Genomic DNA, 23,653 nt, shown 5'->3' on the forward strand with positions numbered 1-23,653 from the left:
CACTCCAAACTGTGGATTCAGCTGCAGAATGAGCATTTTGTTTTTCAGGCAATCTAAGTACTTCAATGGTGGGTGGGAAAGTGCAAACCGGAAGAAATATCACAGACTGAGAATCTTCACAGAAGCAATAGTCCACTATTAACTTAATTGACAACTGCACATTTTAGGATGTTATATGGAATATTGTGACCTAAAGGAGGGCATTCCATGCCCTTGACTATGGCCCTTAGGGAGCAGTCTAATGGGGACCTTCCTGTTCTATAATAATAACTAGGGATCTATGATCAAAAGGTCTCTCTACTGCTTCCTCTCCTAGCCATACAGACTCACTTCTTCCTTGAGATAGTGGGGACAGCAGCAATCTGAAGATTCCCCTCAACCCTCCACCCCCTACCAGCATTGCTGTAGATGTCATCAGTAACTACACTGAAAATCTCAGACCTTGGCTCTACAGAGATGGACAGTGGTTTTTAGGAACTCTTCAGGACCACAGATCAATCATCCTTTCTCTTTTTTTGAGACAGTCCAAAATTCTGCTTTTCATCCTTTTGCGAGAGGAACAGATAGAGCCGCTCCACTCTCAGTAAGGGTGGGAGGGTCCATAAGGGAACCCATCTGCAGAATCAAGAGCTCCCAGGAATTCTACCTGATTCCAGGCATCCACAGGACAGGGACTAGGGGAGACCAGGAAGAGGGAAAGCAAGAGAACGAGGGGGGCATAGGAAAGTGTGGGGGGTAAAAAGAGGGGAGTCAAGGGCAAGGAGATGCAGAGGGAGATAGAGAGAATGGAGAGGGAGAGGGGCATTGGGAGGACGCAGAGGGGAAAGGAGAGCAAGGAGATGCAGATGAAGAGGGAGAGAGGGAATGCAGAGGTAGAGAGAGACTGAGGAGATGCAGAGGGAGAGTGAGTGGATGTAGAGGAAGAACAAGGGAATGCAGGAGGAGAGCAAAGAAATGGAGAGGGAGAGGAGCATGAGAGGATGCAGAGTGACAGCAAGGAAAAGCAGAGTGAGTGGGAGGGAATGCAGGGGGAAAGAGAGAGAGAGGTAGAGTTGGAAAAGTGGGGGAGGGGGTATAGAGTAGAAGGAAAAGGGAGGGGAATAAGAGGGAGGAGATTCAGAGGAAGAGACGAGGCTTCACAAAGAGAAGAGAGGTTGCCCAGAATATACATGTGACTGTTGGGAAGGCATGACAGGAAGGTGAAAATTAGTGAAAGTTCTCACACCTAGAATTTGTGTACATACTTTAACAAATACCATAATAATTATACTACATTGCTTCCCTCTATCTGTAATTTCCCCTCTCAGGGTCACACCCGGAGAGTTTCCAGTACTCTACCAGTCTTGGCTAAGGGAAGGACAGTCACTCGAGCAGAGGCATACCCATTCCATTCCTAGCTTGGCCAGTGGCTAATAAGTGGAAGGCAATCTGCTACAAGTCAAAACTCACCTGTGCTGTGCAGCAGCAGCATGGGAGAGAATAGATGTCAGACACTCATATTTACTGTGTGGAAGGAAGCAACGGTAAACCACTTCTGTGTTTTTACCAAGAAAACTCTATGGATACATTACCAGAACGATTGCAGGTGGAGAGTGGTACGTTCTGGGAGAGATGTGTACGTGGTGTTTCTATGGGTCAGAAATGATTCGACAGCATAAGACTAGACAAGACCTGTAATATATTTTAGTTTCTGTCCACACCCCCATTAGACTGTAAACTTCTGAGGTCTTACAATTTCCATGTACTCACCCAAGTGCTTACTACACTGATCTGTGGAGAGTAAGTGCTCAGTAAATACTGCTGATTGATTCATTCATTGAATGCCTTCTGGACACATAAATAAATGCAGCTATCCTTCTGGATATTAACAAATGGCATAGTGGACAAGTGTTTTCAGTCTTTTGCCTATAACAGCCAATGGATGGCTTTGTACTAATTAATTTTGATAGAAAGGGGTAATTCTGCTGAGAAAAAGGGGAGTATATTTGCATGAAGGATGGAAGGACACTGACCTAGAATGAAGGAAATATCCATCCCAGTACACTGTTTCCCAGGGCTGGGAATTTTGAAGGTAAATATATTGAAATTTTTGATGGATCCTAGAAAAAACAAGAACAAGTTCACCTGCCTATCTTTGGTAAGCAAACTAGAGGGGATGGTGATCTTGTTCTTGTTTAAAGCCCCAAATACAAAACTTTGCAAAATCAAGAAAATGTATTCCTTCAGGAACATGACCAAGCATATTATTGGCCATAAAGAGATTTATAGAATCAGTGGCAATACAGTCTATCCCCATGGCAAAGGAAACAACCATTTCTATTTCAAAATCAAAGCCTTAAACAAAGCAAAGAGAATACAACTCTCTAAATTTTCAAACCTTTAGAGGATGTTATGACCTTGAGGTCTTGCCTGGTCTCTTATTTGGTGATTCACTTATTAGACAAATTAATATGAAGAAACCCAGGATTTCTTCTTTATCGTCTTGAGGAAGAATAGAAGAAAGACTCCTATACATAACTTTAGATCAGCAGGAAATACCAAGGTGACCAAGATAGCCAAAATCTCTGCCTAAAGCACATCACTCAGTGGTGTGTTCTGGTAGAGCAACAAACCATAAAGGACAATTGGAGCACATATACATTGCTAGCTTGTCCTGTTGGTTTTTCTCGCCTCTTTGTACGTGCAGCAATCAAGATCCAGTTTATAATTTAATTGAGCTGCAGTTTACACTCATAACCAAACAATAAAGTGAAAGTAATGAGGTTCAATCACAGGACTGTAGAACATAGTTTAATTTACATAGATAATTAAAATCACCACCACACTGTCCTTTTCTTTGTAACTTGGTGCTGTACTAGCAGAACTAGATGGGTGGATAAAGCCAGTCTTCTTTTTCCACTAAGAGGTGGGAAAATGTAAACTAACGTAATTCACGCACCCTTCAAAAACTGAATTGTTTAACTTAATTATGCATGATTGGAATGGTTTTGAGCTCCATCTGAAAATTATTCTCCATAATTAATAGAAGTTTAACAAAATGTGATAGTCAACAGAATGAAATACTTGTAGATTTTACCTCTGCTAAACTCATCTTGATGCTAGTCAAGATGAGGACCCCCCTATCTGACACAGTCATGAACTATTTCTGTGGGCAGAGATTTTACTAATAATTTGCAAACTGTAATTTAACTGTCATATCCTTACACTATAATGACAGATCCTAATTTTACAGTTTTAAAGAAATCTGACAGATGAAGAGCTTTTCGCAGATTTCCAGAGTTAGGCACTTGGGATCTTTTGAGTTTCTCTTCGGAAACAGCGCTAGAGCTGTGCTCCCCTCCATATTACACTTACAATAACGGAGATTTTGTTTCACTTTTCTTTTCATTTTTTATTCAATGCTCCAATAATAGACTATAATTTGGCTTTGTCTGACAGGGATGAAGAAAAAATTGTCAATAAAATCAAGTCTGCAGGCAGGGACTGTGACTGTAATTCTGTTATACTGTACTCTCCCAAGCATTATTACAGTGCTTTGCACACAGTAAGCACTCGATAAATACAATTGATTGATTGATAGTGTGACACTTCTTGGGTTAGGCCAAAGTAATGATTCCCAAGCTCTGCACTGAAGTTACTTAGTTATTGACAACTTTTCTGGGACCACACACATACACACACACACACACACACACACACACACAGAGCACAAGAGGAAAATATACAAATATATGCAGACAGTTCTGCTATAGTGCTTTTGGTTACAACACAATGGCAGAAGTAGAAAATGTGTTTTCAGTAATATACATATATCCAAATAGAGCTCAACCTAAACTGTTGTATGCATTTTCAGGGTTTCTGACATTAGATGAGTACTAGAATGTGAATGTTTATTATGGAAGGGTTCTTGAAAAAGACAATCCCTGTGTTAAAGGAAAACTGACAACTTTCAACTGAACGATGCATCTGATATCTCAACAATGCTCTATGACTGATTATATGATCGCCCTACAGTAGAACCTGAAAGATGAATGGATGTATTTAGGTTTTGAGCAATGAACTGATTATCATCTGAAATCCAAACTTGAGAAAAATAGGATGATTGGCTAAAATTTGAAGTGTGGTCATAGCTCCTACTTTTGAGGAAGTCACTAATGAATTTGGGAGTATTAAAGACACAAAGAACTTGCACCTGGTTACTTTCTTATAAAAATCTAAAAATGGAGAGAGCATTTAATTTTCAGAGGTCTGCACAAATCCTAGGTCAACATAATGAACAGTGAATTGTCCCCGTGCTGTACACATTGTAAGTGCTCAATAAATACTATTGATTAATTGATTGCCACCAGACTTTGAATAAACTGCCATATTCATCAGCTTCAAAATGAAGTGAGAATATTTACTGTCAATACTTCAGTGGTGTTTCACAGCTCCCTATTGGTAGCAAATTCCAGATAAAACATTTCTAGGCAGGTGTTTGAAAAATAGGGGTAATCATACATTACAAAATTTGCAACATATATTTGCAGTCCTGCAATCAGCCCAATCTGGCAGGCACCAATCAGAAAAATGGTTTTCTTTGAGGGAAGACTTCGATAGATTGGGGAACCACCTGGCAAATCTAACACTGCAGCCAGGGACTACTTGAACTTGCTTCTACCATGGGATGGATTGTTGATCAGTCAGTCAGTCTGGAATTCATTGAGCATTTACTGTGCGCAGAGCACTGAACTCAGCACTTGGGAGAGTACAATACAACAGAGTTGGTAGACGGGGTTGATTACTCATGTCCCTTGCCCACAGTGAGTGGTCTTAAATTCTCTGCAGCCACATTTCTATGTGTGAATAAAACTCTCAATGTCAGTAGGGTCATCTGTGAAGCAATAGACATATTATACAATATACAAAATATGTCTAAATGTATACATATACATATATGATATACATGATGTCTATATACCTCTATAGACTAAAACTAATGACTAAAACTAATTCTTCACATTTTCATTTGAGACTTTAGGAGGCTGCACTATGTTGAACCTTAATGTTTTGCACATAGCTTTAATGTGCAGTGATTTCTATTTTGAAAAACAGGAAAAAAAATGAATATTATTGTGTCTGTTTGGTCTTTGTGTCTCTCCTAAATGACTAAAAAGCGATAATTTGCTGGGAAGCTATCTGAAAATGTCCTTGGCTGATTTGTCAAACTTCTTGAGATACTAGCATTAACATTTCTATATGAAACAATGCCTACTTAATTATATTGAAATTCACTTTGCACAGGAAAGGTAAAGTTCTGAGTTCTTGAACTTAAAGTACACTTTGAAAAAATCCAATTACAAATTCAGAAAGGCCTCTGCCAATTATTTTTGGTTTAATTATAAGTATTTATAATTAACTGGGACTTTGTGAGTTTAAAGCAGTTGTTGAAGTCTGCTAACTAATTATTTAAGTGAAGAGGGAACTACATAAACAATTTAATTTAGATTTCATTATTTCATTCAATTTAGAAGTGTCTTAAATTAGATTAAGGAACATATGTAATTTTCAGAAGGCTAGCTAAAAATTCATGTCAAAAGTCATCTCCAGTTTAAAAGAAACACGATTTTGTACATTTGGGTATTACTCTAAAACTAATCACTTGGTAGAACTAGAAATTAAATAAGAATTCAGTGAAGCAAAACTGTTAATCTGATCATTTTAAAGAGTTACCCTTTCCTCCACTCATATTTATCTTAATAATGGGATTGGACACCAATAAATGGTACAGTATTCAAGCAAAGCCTTAAATGACATTATACTAAATGAATTCTATGTCCGTGAATTTGACTGGTTGTTGACTATTTTTTACTACTAATAAAAGAAAAACTTTAGAAATAAGTCCAAGAACCACACTATCACTCTTTGAAAAGTATTACTATTGATTTCTGGATGTCTTTTACATAAAAAAAAACCTTTCTGAAGCCCATCACAAAGACACTTTGCAGTGAAATGACACTTGGAAGCAGTTCTCTGTAGGCTTGTGATGCTCCTAATCCCTCTGAGCAAAGCCATTAATGTGTTCCAACTGTTAATATTGTCTATTGGGCATGTCATTTAGTATCAATATACAGTATAGGAATATTACTAATTATTTCAAAATAAATGGAAGAGAACATGACGAGGAAAAGATAAGCACATCCTGAAAATAAAGCTACTGATATCAGATTGATTACATTAAATCAACTCTATTCTGCCACACCAGGCCATTCTTACCCTGTTGCCTTGTGACCGTATAAATTTTACAAATAATTGGGCCCATCTAAATATCTACATCTTGAAACCTGTCTCATCTCCATTGTTAATAATGAGACATATTTACTTTAACTCATAGGAAAGAGCATCGTCATCTGAAATTTGGGATGTATCCAGCCTATCAGCATTAAAATGACACCTGTGCCAATAGAACACTGCTGGATAGATTTGTGTAGGGAATAGATTACAGCAGATAACCTATCAGTTTCATTCTGGAGAAGAACAATCTCAGCCAATATGGTATGGAGATGAGTAACTGGGAAGTAATAACAACCTGACCAACCTGGCTTTAGCAACAGGGAAGGGGTAGATAAGTTGAGTGAAGATTTCAAACAGGCTACAAGGAAGAGATCCTCTCAGGGACACACCTGTAGAGTTTCCAGTACTCTACCAGTCTCAAACACGGGAGGGAGAGTCAAGGAGAGCCCTACCCATTCCAATCCTAGCTTGGTCAGTGGCTAGCTAGTTGAAGGCAATCTGCTACAAGTCAAAACTCCCCTGTGTTGGGCAGAAGCGGCATGGGAGAGAGTCAAGGGAGGAGACTCAATTTACTGCATAGAAAGAGGTAGTGGTAAACCACTTCTGTATTTTTCCCAAGAAAACACTATGGATATACTACTGGAATGATTGCAGATGGAGGTGGGGCATTCTGGGAGAAAGGTGTCCATGGTGTCTCTACGGGTCAGAGATGATTCGACAGCATAAGACAAGGCAAGTCCGAGGGATATTTGAAAATTACACTGAGTAATAATTCATGACAATAAATATTGTAACAAGTGCTTACTACGTGTTTCAGACTGTGAGCCCATTATTGGGCAGGGATTGTCTCTATCTGTTGCCTAATTGTACACTCCAAGCACTTAGTACAGTGCTCTGCACATAGTAACTGCTCAATAAATACTATTGAATGAATCAATGAATGCTAAGCACTGTTCTAAGCACTAGGGTAGATACAAGTTAATCAGGATGAAAACATTCCCTATCCCACATGGGCTTACAGACTAAGCAGGAGGGAGAAAATGTATCGAATTCCCATTTTACAGTTGAGGAAACTGAAGCACAGATAAGTTAAGTGACTTGACCCAAGTCATAGAGTAGGCAATCTGCAGATCCGGGATTAGAACCAAGATCCTCAGATCCTCTGTCTCTCAGGGTCATATTATTTCCACAAGAAGAGGAAAAGGGCTGGATTTTCCAAAGGTTTTCAGTTTGTGGTCACAGTCAGATTTAGTCACTCTTTCACATACGGACAGTTACCAGAATTGGTGTGTCATCTTTGAATAAGAAAGGTGATATTGACTTCCCTTTCAAGACATTTTCTATGAAAACCCAGGGATTGCAGAGAAATAGGGAAAGTCTGTGAAGGGGGGGAGGGGAAGAGGGGTGTGTGAGTGTGTGTGTGTGTGTGTGTGTGTGTGTGTGTGTGTGTGTGTGTCCATCCTAGAACCAACTTTCCTGTCAAAACTGTGTCCCAAGTCTCTGGTTCCTTACCAGAGACCAAGGCTGCAGGAGATCATGCATGTACATTTTAAAACTATCTCATACCCAGACACAAAGGCTGCCAGAGAACAGGGATTGCCTAGATCCTGCTTCCAGAATTTAGAGAATCTCTTAAACCCACCTAAGCACCAGAAAGCAGAAAGAAAATATTTTCTCCTTTGTTACAGCCCTGCAATTTGGATGTGGGGGTGCTGTCATGAGTTATTCTGCATGCTTCAAGAATCAAGAAGCAGCGTGGCTCAGTGGAAAGAGCACGGGCTTTGGCGTCAGGGCTCATGAGTTCGAATCCCAGCTCTGCCACTTGTCGGCTGTGTGACTGTGGGCAAGTCACTTAACTTCTCCGTGCCTCAGTTCCCTCATCTGTAAAATGGGGATTAAGACTGTGAGCCCCACGTGGGACAACCTGATTCCCCTATGTCTACCCCAGCACTTAGAACAGTGCTCGGCACATAGTAAGCGCTTAACAAATACCAACATTATTAATTAATCATATTTATTGAGCACTACTGTGTGCAGAGCACTGTACTATGGATTTGAGAGAATACAATATAACAGAATTGGTAGACACACTCTCCACAACTAGCTTGGGCAAGTCACTTAACTTCTCTGTGCCTCAATTATCTCATCTGCAAAATGGGGATTAAGACTATGAGTCGCATGGGATGTGGATCGATTATCTTGTATCTACTCCACTGCTTAGTACAGAGTCTTGCACATAGTATGTGCTTAACAAATTGCCATATAAAAAAGCTTACAGTCTAGAGAGAGAAAGGCCTAGATAGGAATAATTCAAGTGTAATACTTTTCTATTCTCACTAACAAAAATCTTCCCATCAAGTTACAAATATTACTCCCTTTTGGTTTAGTGTAATTTGCTTGAACATTAATATACTAAATATTTAAGACTACCATTTATAGGCCATTCAGGAAGAGCCAAATGATAATCCACAGATCCCATGCCAATTTGGTAATATTCACACACACAAAAATAAAAGACTCCAAAAATCTGGCCCTACAGTCAGACCATTCAGGAGCTCAGTTTTCCAACTGGTTGAGGAGTAGAGGAACAGCAAAGGCATCACTATGCATAAATCAAGTCAATCAATGTTGCATCAATAATCATATTGCTTGAGTACTTACTGTGTCTAGAGCACTGTACTAAGAGCTTGGGAGGGTACAATACAACAGAGTTAATAGGCATTCTCCTTGTCCTCAAGGATTTTCCAATCTAGTCAGACTATTAAGTTTTACTGCATCTCCTCAAGCTGATTTATTTGAGAATCTTGTGGTTTAAGGCCCTCTGAATTAATCAGTCAATCAACAAGTCAATTGTATTTATTGAGCACTCACTGGGTGCAGTACATTATACTAAGTCTTTGGGAGAATACACTAAAACAGAGTTGGTAGAAATGAGCTTATAGTCTAGATGGGGAGACAAAAATTAGTATAAATGATTATGAATATGGACATGAACACTGTGGGGATGAGGGAGGGGTGAATAAAGGGTAAATATCCAAATGCAAGGGTGATGCAGAAGGGAGTGGAAGAAGAGGAAATGAGAGCTTAGTTGGGGAAGTCGTCTTGGAGATGTGCCTTCAATAAAGCACAGTCTCCTCTAAGATTTACAAGCAAGTCAATAATTTGTCAATTTCTATGCCAGCGAGGAATGCTGGGAAAGGCCTCTATAACTGGTGATGGTGGTGGGACTTATGGAATGCAACACTCCGTACTAAACACTTGGGAGAGTACACAAGAAACAAAAGTACACACTTCCTGCCTTCAAGAGGCTTACAATCTAAAAAGGTAGGGACAAACCATTTTCAAATGCATAGGGAGATGTATTGGGAAGTTGTTTGATTATATCAGGATAAAGTAACAGAATGACTGAGTACACAAAATAAAATCCAAATTACATATCCACACAAAAGGACTTGAAAAATACGTAAGTGCTAAGCGTGGTTGCTGGGTTGACACGACTCAAGTATTTTGAAGTATTTGGGAAAGGCTTCTTGAAGCAGGTGGATTTTAGGAGGATTTTTGAAGATGGGAAGAGCTTTGGTCTTGTGGATTTGGAGGGGCAGAAAGCTCCAGATCAGGAGAACAACATGTGTGATGGGAAAAAAGTGAGAGGTTGGAGCAAGGGAAGGTTAGATGGTGAGCTTGATAGGAGTGAAGAATGAAAGTTGGGGAGTAGCGGGTAAGGAGAACTGATATGCAAGATAGAAAGTGTTGGCATAGCCAATGATGAGTACTTTTTGCTTGAGGTGGAAGAAAAAAGGGTTTTGAAGGGTTGAAAGATGAGATACTGGAATACTGGGAAGAGACTGGAGGCAGGGAGACCTGTAGGAGGCTGAAATCCACAGACCCTTCAGAAATGTCACGTTATCTATTAGTTCAATTTCCTTCATTGTTTTTAACCATGGCTACTAACAAGGAGTAAAATCAACTGACAAGGTTTTCACTTCCTTTTCATCGCATATTCTCAGGTGAGGATACTAAGGATACTACCTAAAAATAATGCACATAAAAGGAGGATGAAAAGAGGATAATCTACAGACTGATTAATTAATAATTTAGGTAATCTAAAATGCACCATATAATAGATGGAAATGTGAAATAAATAAAACCTTGGAGGTGAGCATTAAAAGAAAAGGAAGGAAAGATGCATCCCAACTGACCCCTGAGCAGATAGGATTGAAGAAGTGTCTTTATCAACAGGGGCAATGAAGTAAGATGACGCTGTCACGTTGTATGAACATGAACACTCCCTGGTTACAGTCATTAAGGCACTGATTGGTAGTTGACTAAATTACATAGGTTAAAGCAATATTTCTTCTTGTATGAGGCGTGTAATTTTTCATTATATGGTTTCAAATCAAGCTCCAGACTTAGAAAACAGAAATGGAAAATCAACATTGTGAAGTATTATAGATTTTGCATGTCTAAACAGCTGTGATTAATTAGTCACAGTCACAATGAACTGAAGGAAAAATCTACAGGCAATATATTGCTTTTGCAAGTTTTATATTAAAGTAAAATAAAACCCTCAAGTTATATTATATAATAAATTACTGTAATAGTGCTTGGCAGTATGAGTAATTTAAATAAGATTAATTTAACAACCTTTAAATATCAATACGTAATAAATATTTTCATGCATGGAGTGTTCATATCATTTTATTGTAAAATAATGAATAATTCCAGCTGACTAAATATTGCACTTTACCAGCTCTTATTTGCAGATAGTCACTCTTGCTCCCATTTCACAGAAAACACAATAGCTAAAGCAACAAAAAAGTTGACTAGTGTGTCCCAATCTAAATGGCAAAAGGAACGTCAGAAGAGTTCAATCTTCAAATTTTCAGACCTGGACTTGAACTACCCATCTGACCTGTGACTTCAGATCTAAGGATTTTCTTGGTTCTTCACAGTAAAGTGAAGATATTTATGATTACAGAGAGTTTTGAAAGGCTATATCACAGACTTGGTTTTGCCTTTTTCTGTTCCTATTTAATTGCCTTGTCCCATCATCAATATCACAGAATATTTCCAGAGCATACACTGGTTGCATAGAAATATTCCAAACAGCATGGCCTAGAGGAATGAGGCTGGGAGTCAGAGGACCTGTGTTTTAATCTCACTCTGCCACTTGGTTGCTGTGTGAGCTTGGCCAAGTCACTTAACTTGTCTGTTCCTCAGTTTCCTCACCTACCTGCTTTTTCACCTACTTAGACTGTGATCCCGGTGTGGGACTGGGACGATGTCCCATCTATCTTATACCTATTCTAGGCTTAGTACATAGTAAGCTCTTAGCAAACATCATTATTATAATTAGGAACCTGGCAAAGTCTTTGTGGAGCTTACCCATTATAGAGGAGACAAGAGGAAGACATTCAGGCAGCTAGTTAATAGGGATATTTCATAAATGAATGGTGGGAGCTGGGTGGGTTGAAATCAGAATGGTCTGTAGCCTTTACAGGTGCAACCAGGGACCTTCAGCTGTGATTAAGCTGCAGGACCCAATAGGTGAGAGCAGTTGAGGCAAAATCTGTAAGATTATTGTGGCCAGGGAAAATGTCTCTTGTGTTGTATTTGCCCAAGCGCTTCATACAGTGCTCTGCACACAGAGTAAGTGCTCAATAAATACCATTGATTGATCGATTGTTGAACTGCTGCAGTGGCTGTCTGCACTCCAAAGAAGCAGCAGCAACTTGATGAGCCACAGCTTTTCTTTTGTGCTTCTAAATGTAGATGGGTGTATGACTCTGTATATGTCTGTGTATGTATGTTTGAGTAGGCATCAGTGAGCATGAATATGTGTGCTCGTCTGTGTGGCTATGTATGTGTGTATATGTCTGTGCATCCATGTGAATGCATGTGGTTTCTATAAGAATGCTTCTGTGTTTCTCTTGACCCACCATTCTTTCTCAGGAGCTAAAAAAAGGAAAACAGAAAAAAAATACAAAAAGTCTGGAAGAGAGTGAAAAAGAGGGGACCAAGAAGCAAGTGACAGCTAGAGGGAGAAAGGGCAGAGGCTATAAGGCAATTAATTAAAAGGACTAAAGAGGTGTGACACAAAGTATTACAACAGAGGACCTTCAAAAAGCAAAAGGAAAAAGAGAGTAAGAAAGGAAATGAGCAAAGTCACCAAAAGGGACAAAAAGAACAGAAAGAATAGAGTGACAGGAATTCAAAAGACCAACAGTGGGGTAAATAAATATACAAAGGAAGGAAGAGCGAGCGGAAGTAACTGATGGATGAAACCATAAGAACAGTAGAAAGATCTAGAGAAAAAGAAGAGAGACAGTGGAGAAGGAAAGGAGAAGAGAGAAGAATGGGAAGAAAGAGGCAAAAAATAAAGAGGAAGGAAGAATAAATAACTTCAATTCAGTCCGGGCAAAAACCAGATGTTGATGTTAAAATACACTACAGTTGGAAAAAGGCCCTAAGGCCTGGCCACCTTTCCAATTTAGGGCTACTTTATTTTACAATGAAAAAACGGGATCTCCTTCTCACCACTAATGCGGCTTCTGATTCTACAGGTAACTATGCAGATTCACTTTGTCTCTCTAGTTCTAATAAAATGGAGACTAGGTCATTCAAATTAATGCACAGCAGCATGTAAATTCACTATGCCAAAACATGTCAGTTTATAGTATACATGAGTAGACTACATTAAATTCTATAAACACCCAATCTACAGATTGCTATATGATGTGCACACAGTAAAACACTTAATAAATATGATGGATTGATTGTCCTGTGGGTGTGTTATCCAAAAGCATAACAAGAGATCCTTGTCAGAAAATTACCCCATTAGGGCAGTAGTCCTTAACAACAACAAAAAGATCCAAGGCAAAATATAAATATATTGACCATATATTTTTTGGGGAATTTCTTTTACCTTTCAACTCATTTCCACATACTTTCAAGCATTAGGTATGAAAACACTTCTCATTCTGGAGCATGACCGTTGTTTAAACAATAGCACAATTCAATCTGTCCTTTGAAATTTTCCCATTTCACCCTATGGGAAAAAGGAAGGGAGAGAGAGAGAGATGGAGAGGTGTGGGGGAGGGAGTGGGGGAGGAGGGAGGGGAGGATAGAAACAAGGAGACACAGATACGGAGAGACAGAGAAGATAGAAAGGATTATAGAAAAAAAAGAGAACAGAAAAGAATGAGGCAGAGAAAGAGAGAAAAATGGGATGTGTGTGTGTACATATGTTGGCTAAGTAACCCCATTCTCCTGTGCTTTAGTAATAGCTCTAAGCAGCAGCAGCTCCCATGGTGGTTTTAACTATAGACTGGGTGAGCACCGATGGAGATGACAGGAAACGGGGGGCAGAGGAACAAAGAGTGAGAAGGACAAAAGAAAGAGACGAGGAGAAAAGGATGAAATGAAAGGAAGGTGGGACAAGTTGAAGGCTGTGGTGATCAAAGTGGAAAAAAGAAAAGGATAGGAAAATGGCTAAAAAAAAAGAAAAAGAGGAGAGAAAACAAGGGGAAAAGAAATTAAACAAAATTTTGGCTGGGAAATGCTAAAGCAAGTATTTGAGGTAATCTATTTCTTGTCCATTTCTGACCACACAGACAGCTAGTGTCTGTGAATTTTAACTTGTACCTACAATATTACTAAATTGAACTTCCTGCCTTAGTGTGTTGGGAATATCATGAAATTTGAATATTCCATTTTAAAAAGCTAAACCTATTCTATCAATATCTATTCTATGATATTTGAAAATATAACATGGACTTTAAGATGAAAAAGAAGTGATTATTTTGTTTTAAAAAAACACCACCACCTTAGCCCAGGACATATCAACTGTGTTCATCCCTCTTCAAATAAAAAAAGATCTTGACAGTCACTCTTTACTCTAAAATCGATGCTTAAAATTCCTTAACTCCCATTCTCTCCTAGACCTGGCTTCCGTCCCCTCCACTCTACCGAGACTGCTCTCTCTAAGGTCACCCATGACCTCCTTCTTGCCAAATCGAATGGCTCCTACTCCATTCTAATCCTCCTTGACCTCTCTGCTGCCTTTGACACTGTCGACCATCCCCTCTTCCTCCATACCTTATCTCACCTTGGCTTCATGGACTCCGTCCTCTCCTGGTTCTCCTCTTACCTCTCTGGCCGGTCATTCTCGGTCTCCTTCGCTGGAGCCTCCTCCCCCTCCCATCCTTTAACTGTTGGAGTTCCTCAAGGGTCAGTTCTTGGCCCTCTTCTGTTCTCCATTTACACTCACTCCCTCGGTGAACTCATTCACTCTCACGGCTTTGACTACCATCTCTACGCAGATGACACGCAGATCTACATCTCCGCCCCTGTCCTCTCCCCCTCCCTTCAGGCTCGCATCTCCTCCTGCCTCCAGGACGTCTCCACCTGGATGTCGGCCCGCCACCTAAAACTCAACATGAGCAAGACTGAGCTCCTCATCTTCCCTCCCAAACCCGGTCCTCTCCCAGACTTCTCTATCACCGTGGATGGCACGACCATCCTTCCCGTCTCTCGGGCCCGCTATCTCGGTGTCATCCTTGACTCGTCTCTCTCATTCACCCCACGCATCCTATCCGTTACCAAGACCTGCCGGTTTCACCTCTACAATATCGCCAAGATCCGCCCTTTCCTCTCCACCCAAACGGCTACCTTACTGCTACAGGTTCTCGTTATATCCCGGCTAGACTACTGTGTCAGCCTTCTCTCTGACCTCCCTTCCTCCTCTCTCGCCCTGCTCCAGTCTATTCTTCACTCCGCTGCCTGGCTCATCTTCCTGCAGAAACAATCTGGGCATGTCACTCCCCTTCTTAAACAACTCCAGTGGTTGCCTATCAACCTCCGCTCCAAACAAAAACTCCTCACTCTAGGCTTCAAGGCTCTCCATCACCTTGCCCCTTCCTACCTCTCCTCCCTCCTCTCTTTCTACCACCCACCCCGCACGCTCCGCTCCTCTGCCGCCTACCTCCTCACCGTCCCTCGGTCTCGCCTATCCCGCCGTTGACCCCTGGGCCACGTCCTCCCGCGGTCCTGGAACGTCCTCCCTCCTCACCTCCGCCAAACTGATTCTCTTCCCCTCTTCAAAACCCTACTTAAAACTCACCTCCTCCAAGAGGCCTTCCCAGACTGAGCTCCTCTTCTCCCTCTACTCCCTCTGCCACCCCCCCTTTACCTCTCCGCAGCTAAACCCTCTTTTTCCCCTTTTCCCTCTGCTCCTCCACCTCTCCCTTCCCATCCCAAAGCACTGTACTCGTCCGCTCAACTGTATATATTTTCGTTACCCTATTTATTTTGTTAATGAATTGTACATCGCCTTGATTCTATTTAGTTGCCATTGTTTTTACGAGATGTCCTTCCCCTTGACTCTATTTATTGCCATTGTTCTTGTCTGTCCATCTCCCCTGATTAGACTGTAAGCCCGTCAAACGGCATGGACTGTCTGTATCTGTTGCCGACTTGTTCATCCCAAGCGCTTAGTACAGTGCTCCGCACACTGTAAGCGCTCAATAAATACTATTGAATGAATGAATGAATACTCTCACCAGTGAAGGACAGAAAGCAAGGGCAATTAATAAAAATGAATGGCAGAGATTTTAAACTACTGTGCACTCCTGTGTTAATCAATCAGTGATATTCGATGAGTGCTTACAGTGTACGTGCAGAGCTCTGTACTAAGCTCTTGGTAGAGTAAACAGAGTTAGAAGGTACATTCCCTGTCCACAAGAAATTAGTTGAGAGAGAAAGATAAACATGAAAATAATTTATGGGCATGTACAGATAAGTGCTGTTGGGCTGAGGGTGGAATGAATATAAAGTGAATATTAGGTAACTGATGGGGGATGGTTCCAGGCCTGGAAAATGGCATGAGGATGGTGATATACCATTTTTGAATTTAAAAGGTTTCGCCTGACTTACTGGCTTTTGTTCCTATGTCGCTCTGGGAAATGTAGACCTTTGTTTTCTGGGAAGTGGCATTCCTAAATGACAGGTGCTATAATCAAACAATTTTGCCTTTTCTTTCTGTCTCTGTCTTCCCCTAATAGGACCTTGGACACTATCACAACCAAGTCCTGAAAACAGAAGTGCAGGGGACCTGGATTTTTACCCCAAGGGAGCCGTGGTTTCCTGCGTGACTTCTCCAGGCTTCGGTTTCCTGAAACTGATGATACCTGCCTCTCTCTAGCATAGATGTGAAAATGAAATGGGACTGTTGATGAGAAAGTGTTTTGGAGAAAATAAAAGTTCTACCAATTCAAGATGGTGTTACTGTTATTGGGTGGGGAGAATCAAGTGATATCTTTCGTTCGCTTAAGACTGAACAAATCAATCAATGGTATTTACTCAGCACTTACTGTGTGCAAAGCACTGTACTAAGTGCTAAGTACTTGGGAGAGTACAATACAACAGAGTTGTTAGACAATGTCCCTTGGCCACAAGGATCTTACAGTCTAGAGGGCTAGACAGGCACTAATGTAAGTAAATTACAGGTACATATATAAGGGCTGTGGGGATGAGCATATTCAAAGGCATAGCTGTTTATAGGATCATTCAAGAACCCACTCACCAGTCTGGATGTAAACATGGCATAAGAAAATGGGAATACTTATTAAAGTGCCTTTCCAAATTTGATCTCCAGTTATTTAACAAAAAGCATGTTAAGCTCATTTTTAGGACTTAGAATAAATTCTTAGAATTGGGGAAGCAGCATGGCCCAGTGGAAAGAGCACAGGCCTGGAAGGCAGAAGGACCTGGGTTCTAATCTTGCTTCCACCGCTTTTCTGCTGTGTGACCTTGGGCAAGTCACTTCACTTCTTTGTTTCTCAGTTCCCAATCTGTAAAATGGGGATTAAGACTGTGAGCCATGTGGGACCTAGACTGTATCCATCCTGATTACTTTGCCTGTACCCCGGTGCTTAGAACAGTGCTTGGGACATAGTACATGCTGAACAAGTACCACACACCAAAAAATTTAAAAGTGAATTACTGGTTGAAATAAACCATGGCTATCGATTGGAATTTTGGGTGATTTTTTTGATGGAGATTTGAAGATTGCATAAACTATTATGTAACTAGTGCCTTATTTCCCCTCTCTGCATAAAGAGTATTTCCAGGTTAGTACATCCAGGAAGAGCCCCCATGTCACAAATGAAGATTGCCTCTCATCCTAAATTATGTGTATTCTGTGTATACATCTATGATTCTTTTTATCTATTTTGATGGTATTGATGTCTGTCTACTTGTTTTGTTTTATTGTTTGTCTTCCCTTTCTAGACTGTGAGCCCATTGTTGGGTAGGGTTTGATTCCATCTATTGCAGAATTGTACTTTCCAAGCACTTAGCACAGTGCTCTGCCCACAGTAAGCACTCCAAAAATATGAATGAATTGGTGAATAAATCAATTGCAACATATCTTTAAACAGAAATAGGACCTGTCTTTTTTGTGTGTGAAATTACAGAAATGAAGTTAAGGTAGAAAAATGGTATTCCCAAGTTAGTATAAAGTATCGTTGTCATTCATTCCTGAAATGTGTATAAAAAAATTCTCAGTAAGATAATTCTTTATTGTTTCATGTCTATCAGAACGATTCAAGGGCATGTTTCTTAATGTTAGATAGAGACTCTCAAAAGCTCTCATCCATTTTTGTCTGCATATCTTAATTTCTACCTCTTTTGATTTCCTCCAAGTTGAAAAGAAACAGAGAGGATTTTTAATTCCATATGGATTTTGGTAAACTGAAAGTGGATGTCACAAAAAACTGTAATCCTTCTCTATCAACATCAATTAAATGATAATCTCTTTCTCCTTGTGAAAAGCAGTTTTCTCTTTGAGTGCGTATTTTATATGGAAATGTGTTTCCTTTATTTTAAAATAGGTAATCATTTTCTTAATGTCACAGTGTAAATTCCATGTAAAGGATAAGCCCAAGAACGAATCCTTAGGCAGTAAATTCAATTGCCTGACACCACTGCTATTAATTGCTTGGGCTGCACTGTCATGGTTTATGATGTTAGCATAAACCCTCAATTGAGTTACAGTCTTGTATTCAATTAGGGACTGTGTATTATTGTACACGTTAACACTGCAGAACCACAGATGCCAGCCATCTGTGTAACCAATTCTTTCCTTCAGTCCTCAAAATGGAAAATTTAAATTGATACTCCAAGCTAGATTTTTTTAAAAATAGCACCACTAATCTGAACCGGAGAAAAAAAGACAATTCCAACAACAACGCAAGCATCTAATAAAAAAGTATAATCTACCAACTGGAGTGAAATGATTATAGTGTTCAGTTGTTTAATCATTAGTTTATCAGTGACCCCAAAATAAAGGCCAGTGAGAAATGATAGGATCAAGTAATCTTGCTGGAACATATAGGTCTGAAAGGTTTCTCCCTAGCTGGAGAAACAGGAGAGAAAACTTAGAAGTGACAAAGTACGGGCAGGGAATTAGAACCAAAGGGTTAAAAATCAATTCTGAGATAAGGTGTTTTTTTTTTTATGTTGAACCTGAAAAAGTGTAGGCAGAAAAGCTGCAGTGGAGCCTGTCAGCCTTCCCACTCACTCCTGTGCCTGTTGAACTGTTGATGCTTCAAAATCTAGAAGGGCTGTTCCACATGTCAGTGGTGATGAGAGAGGGCTGGCTGTGACAGAATTTCCTATCTTGGACTATTTTGGTGAACTATTCCATAGAGAAGATCTTCTTAAAATAGATAATTGTTATAGGATAATATAATCATCAAGCAATCATTTATCTTGACAACTGAAAATCTGTTTCGGCCAGCTTTGTCACTCAGACTTCTAATGGTAAGAAGGGCTCTTGCCTTGCCTGACCACGATCCCCTGTTTGGAAATACAAATTATATGTCCCATGACTCTGGCCAAATTCCAGAGGAAATAATTACATTCTGCTCCCTAAAGTCCCCCTGCAGTTTCAATTAGAACAATCATTCTGGCTCACTCCCCTTCCTATGGTGCTGGGTGGGGTTTACACCGCATGGATAAACAGTTAACGCCTCTCTCAAGACATGGCTACTCTTCATCATCAACATTAATTAATATTTATTGAGCATCTATGGGATGCACCTAGCTACACAATGCCTTTGGCAATTAAGTGGTCCTAGAGGCCAGTTGTCTACCTTGTCCATAAGAGTCAGTCACCAGGCTCTCACAGGAACCTCCCTGTGCTACAGAAGCACCATCTACCTACTGAGTCCTGGTCGTCTTGCTCTTTGGTGTTGTCTCTGCTTGGGCTTGGGCTTCTAATCCAAAATAGCTGTTAGATCTTTCTTTGCATGGGAACATCCTAGGGGATCTGTTCTGTATTTCCTAGTCCGTGAGCCCGTTGTGGGCAGGGATTGTCTCTATTGCCAAATTGTACTTTCCAAGCGCTTAGTACAGTGCTCTGCAATAAATACAATTGAATCAATGAATGGTTGGGTGTGACCACAGAATCCTAAAGTCACACAGCAAGCCATAGGTAGAGCCGGAATAGGAACACAGGTCCTTTGGACTCCCAGGACCGTGGTCTCTCCACTAGGCTATGCTGCCTCTCAATGTCCTTGCATTCAATGGTACTCTATACATACTATGAAAAGCATTAATATGTCCTCTGATAGTTATGCTGAGAAACTTGTCTCAGAAATCTGTGTTCGTAAAGAGATTTGTATAATTAAAATAGTTTGTGTATAATAATAATAATGGTGTTTGTTAAGTACTTACTATGTGCCAACCACTGTTCTAAGCACTGGAGGGTATATATGGTAATCAGGTTGTCCCACGTGGGGTTCACAGTCTTAATCCCCATTTTACAGATGAGGGAACTGTGGCACAGAGAAGTTAGGTGACTTGCCCAAAGTCACACAGCTGACAAATGGCGGAGCTGTGATTAGAACCCATGACTTCTGACTCCCAAGCCCGTGGTCTTTCCATTGAGCCACGCTCTGTATACATCTAGAATGTTAGACTTGGATCTGGTTTAACTTTCTTCTCTTTGTTTTCATTTACACTAAACTAAATATATGTAGTGTTGGGGAAATCCCTCGAAAATCCAAGAACTTTTCTTGGATCCCTTTCCATTAACCCTGACATGCCAGTTGTCACCAAATGTCTCTTTGGACATTAATTGCAGCACTGTGGTGTGTACTCATGTTCTGAGATATCTTAAAGAGCTCTACCTTCATCTCTGATCTACAGGCTATGTGGTTTATTACAGTACCATTAGCTAAGAGATTGATTTGTCGTGAAAACTGAAAAGAGTTTTGGAAATTGATATAATAAATTTGGATTTAAGCAGCGTGGCTCAGAGGAAAGAACATGGGCTTGGGAGACACAGGTCATGGGTTCAAATCCCAGCTCTTCCACTTGCCAGCTGTGTGACTGTGGGCAAGTCACTTAACTTCTCTGTGCCTCAGTTCCCTCATCTGTAAAATGGGGATTAAGACTATGAGCCTCACGTGGTACAACCTGATTACCCTGTATCTATCCCAGCACTTAGAACAGTGCTTTGCACATAGCAAGCGCTTAACAAATACCAACATTATTTACGCCATATGATGATGATGGAAAGAACATGGGTTTGGGAGTCAGAGATCATAGGCTCTAATCCCAGCTTTGCCGCTTGTCAGCTATGTGACCTTGGACAAGTCACTTAACTTCTCTGTGCCTCAGTTACCTCACTGTAAAATGGGGATTAAAAGGGTAAGCCCCACGTGGGGCAACCCGTATCTACCCCAGTGCTTAGAACAGTGCTTGGCACATAGTAAGCACTTAACAAATACCATAATAATTATTAATTATTATTATAATCGTGCTATGTGTTAAGTGCTTAGTATGTGCCAAGCATTGTACTAAGCGATTGGTAAATACAAGATAATCAGGTCCCATGTGGGACATACAGTCTAAGTAGGAGAAAAGACAGCTACTGGGTCCCCATTTTGCAGATGACGGAACTGAGGCTCAGAGAATTTAAGTGACTTGCCGAAAGTCACACAGAAGGTACAGGGAGAATCCAGGATTAGAACCCAAGTCCTACTGACTCCAGATCCATGCTCTTTCCAGTAGGCCACATTGATTCTCAATATGCAAAATTTCAGACATGCCATCATGTCCCTATCTTCAAGAGGAATGTGAAACTCTGGTGAAATCCTATGGTGGTTCACAGCTGGTAAAATTCTAGTGAAAGTCCTGGTGTAGATTTCTGAAAAGCATCCTTAATATTGTACTCAGAATTTCAGTGGAACAAAGCAGACATGTTCTTTACCTCATATTAGATATAGAATATGTGCAGAAAATATCAAAAATCTCTCAACTGTCTCCCCCGGATAGACTGTGAGCCCATCAATGGGCCAGGACTGTCTCTTCCTGTTGCCGATTTGTACATTCCAAGCACTTAGTAAGTGCTCTGCACATAGTAAGCGCTCAATAAATATTATTGAATGAATGAATGAATGAATCTGACACTCTCTGCAGCCCAGGTTCATAACTATCATGTAGCAAGACTGGAGGCCCTGAAAAGTTGCAAGCTTACCCAGATCCCAGAATGATTTCTCAACGAGATGGCCTTCTATTTCTCAACTGAAGGCCCTTTTCTGACCATCAGAATCAGAATCCATATCAGCAGCTATTTATCAAGCATCTAAAGCACCATGCTAAGTGCTTAGGAAAGATACAAAAGAAATAATCCCTTCCCTCAAGGAGGTTATAACCTATTGGGAAAGACAGTAGTCATAAACTGATAGATATACCTCATGCTAGGGTGAGAGACTAGAATAAAGCAGCTTGGTGTATTAGGCAGGTCGTATCTTTATTTACCTTATCCTACATAGCTATACTTGAGAGCATATAATAATAATAATAATGTTGGTATCTGTTAAGCATTTACTATGTGCAGAGCACTGTTCTAAGCGCTGGGGTAGACACAGGGGAATCAGGTTGTCCCACGTGAGGCTCACAGTCATAATCCCCATTTTACAGATGAGATAACTGAGGCATAGAGAAGTTAAGTGACTTGCCCACAGTCACACAGCTGAGAAGTGGCAGAGCCTGAATTTGAACCCATGACCTTTCTCAAGCCTGGGCTCTTTCCACTGAGCCACACTACTTCCCAAAAGACTTCCAAAAAGTCCTGTAGATGATCATGAACCTATTAATAAAATGAGCAAAGTGCTATGGAATTGAATTACTAAGATGGTTTCCAACTCTCTACATGGCTGTGGGATTCGAAGCATATGTGAGTTCTCAATGGCTCCATGGTGTCAGCCAGGAGTCCACACTCAACGCTTAGTTCTCATCACTTAAAATACTTAAAATCACTTAAAATAAAATACTGTTGAACCACTTTCAAAAAGGAGATAGATGGCAGCAGGAGAGCCAAAAAATTATTGAATGATAAGTTGAAGCGATTGGGCCAGAAATGAATTTTTTTTTTTTAAATAACATTTTTAAAATGCAATGAAGCAGACACTTGAATGATGTAGTAAACATGTGGATAGGCGGCAGAAGCAGCAAATAGATGGATTTGGTATGAGCTATTTAGTAGCAGGATGACTTTTTTAGAAAATTCAAGATCATGATCTGAGACATAGCAGGTACACAGTAGAGCAGCAAGCGTTAATCATTATTGACACATCAGATACATGAAATAAGTATTGATCACACTTCTGTCATAACATCCACACCTGACTAGACAATGATAACAATAATAATAAATCAATAATAATAATTAATGATGGTAATAATAAAAATTGTGGTGTTTAGGCACTTCCTAGGTGCCAAGCTCTGTACTAAGTGCTGTAGTAGATACAGAAGACAAGCTAATTACCTTAGACACAGTCCTTTCCCACACTGAGCTCACAGTCTAAGGAGAAGGAGTAACAGGCATTTAATTTCCATTTTACAGATGAGGGAACTGAGGCATAGAGAAGTTATGGAACTGGCCAAAGGGCACAGAGCAGGTAAGTGGAAGAGTTTGGGCTTAGAACCCAAGTCTCCTGGCTCCCAGGCCTGTACTCTTTTCACTAGGCTAGGCTGCTTCTGCGGTACATACATAAAATCAGTAGCAGTTGTATCATTTTCAAAACTTAAAGAGCAATTATATGAAAAGTCACTTAACATTTTTAAGAAGTATTAAAAAGGTTGTGCAATTTAAATACTTCCCTTTTATTTACAGTGAACTATCATCCGACTTCAGTTCATAAATTTCAGCCTGCCTATATTAGAGTTGTTCAGAATAGTAGTCTAAATGAAATCTAAAGAATATGAATTGTCATTGGATGATTATATTAGTTTCTCTTATCCTGGATTCTTATCTGGGTTCATCTGTTCATTCCAACTTTGTCTTGTTCATAACAGAGATAGGTAGGCA

General features: G+C 40.2%; 1 protein-coding gene and 1 non-coding gene across 6 annotated transcripts in view; one reads left to right on the forward strand and one right to left on the reverse strand.

The window, feature by feature from the left end:
• Positions 1-23,653, reverse strand: part of TENM2 (teneurin transmembrane protein 2) — a 1,066,718-nt gene that overhangs the window by 704,738 nt on the left and 338,327 nt on the right. The window lies entirely within an intron of this gene.
• On the forward strand, positions 1,298-1,439 carry LOC114807101. Its single transcript, XR_003755154.1, has one exon. It is a non-coding gene; the product is annotated as a small nucleolar RNA SNORA7 (small nucleolar RNA).

This window comes from Ornithorhynchus anatinus, chromosome X1 (genome assembly GCF_004115215.2).
Source record: "Ornithorhynchus anatinus isolate Pmale09 chromosome X1, mOrnAna1.pri.v4, whole genome shotgun sequence".
Taxonomy (NCBI): domain Eukaryota; kingdom Metazoa; phylum Chordata; class Mammalia; order Monotremata; family Ornithorhynchidae; genus Ornithorhynchus; species Ornithorhynchus anatinus.